This window comes from Oryctolagus cuniculus, chromosome 2 (genome assembly GCF_051225735.1).
Source record: "Oryctolagus cuniculus isolate XC-2025 breed Fujian yellow rabbit chromosome 2, ASM5122573v1, whole genome shotgun sequence".
Lineage (NCBI taxonomy): Eukaryota > Metazoa > Chordata > Mammalia > Lagomorpha > Leporidae > Oryctolagus > Oryctolagus cuniculus.
The window spans coordinates 102,865,112-102,866,507 of NC_142868.1; the positions used below are offsets into that span (position 1 = coordinate 102,865,112).

A 1,396-nucleotide genomic window follows, 5' to 3' on the forward strand; every position below is an offset into this window, starting at 1 on the left:
TTTAGCTTATTTAATGTTATAGTGTGCTACCAGCCGCAGCGTACATGCCGCGGCGGCCATTGGAGGGTGAACCAACGGCAAAGGAAGACCTTTCTCTCTGTCTCTCTCTCTCACTGTCCACTCTGCCTGTCAAAAAATAATAAAAAAAAATAAAAAATAAAATAAAAAAAAATTAATGTTATAGTGTACTAAAGAACTAGTTATTTAACTTGATCACAAAGTTAAGGGGTGCATCATAAATAGAATGACAAGGAAAAAAGATAACGGTAAAAAAATGAGTGGAACAAAAATTGAATTAGTGCTGTCTTATAATGAAGGAAAGGATTGACAACTACAGAAATCAATGGATGCTCAGTTACAAATTTATTACATGAGGAGATATAACAATCAGAACTCACAATTTTGAAAACACACCTTCTTTCCCACCATGTCTTTTGTGGAGAGTGGGAAGCGTTCGGCACTGCACTACAGTCGCCTTGGCACCCCGGTGCCCTTCGCGGCTCCACATACCCTGCCTTCTCTCAGGGGGACAGTTGGGGTGAAAGGCGAAGTCGACGACCAGGAGGGATGCAACCAAGTGGCCCGCGACTTGAGAGAGTTCTCGGCTGGACCATCTTTGGAGTGCAAGAGAGGTTCTCTGTTCCCACCAGATGGAGATGGGTCGCCGGTGCTGCCAGAGAAGCTCAATGCATCTTCCTGGCTGCTGCGGGAAGCTGAACCCCATCTCAGCAATGGCTGGTTCAGGTCCTTTCTATTCTGTGTTCGCTGCTGTTCGCCATCCTCCTTGCCTTTCTGCTCGCCATCGTCTACCTGGCCGTTAAAGAGTTGCGTGCTGAGAATTTGAAAAATGAAGATTGTGTAGACGCTGGGCTGTTAGGGTTCTGGATGCTGCTTATAATATCCCTAACTGCTGGATTCTCCTGTTGCAGCTTTTCTTGGACAGTGACTTATTTGATTCTTTTGAACCAGGAATGTTTCTTCCTACTCCTCTTTCACCTGCCACGTTCAAGAAACTGACTGGACACTCCTTCCACATGGGCGACAGCATGGCAATTTTGAATGGCATTGTAGCTGCTCTTACTGTAGCGTGGTGCCTCATGTACATCCATGCTGGAGCAATACTGTTGGAAAAATGTAGTCTAAATTGTTTCATAATAACAGGAAAGAACATCATTGTCTACTCAGAAGACTGAGAAGCCTAATGTTCATTATATGGTTCATCTGTGTGTCATCACACACTAAATAGTCATGCAACGAAAAAAAAAATAAACTAGAAAACCTCAATGCAAGAAATGTATAAACTCAATGAAGAGAAAGTAGATCAATCTTAGTATAATGAGGCTTGGAGCTAAAATTAACAGTTCTTTACAAGAAAATGTTGGTGCATATGATCTTT

General features: G+C 42.7%; 1 pseudogene; it reads left to right on the plus strand.

Moving 5' to 3' along the window:
- Positions 1–427: 427 nt before the first annotated feature.
- LOC149127963 (ADP-ribosylation factor-like protein 6-interacting protein 6) lies at positions 428–1,193 on the plus strand (annotated as a pseudogene).
- The last annotated feature ends 203 nt before the right edge of the window (positions 1,194–1,396 follow it).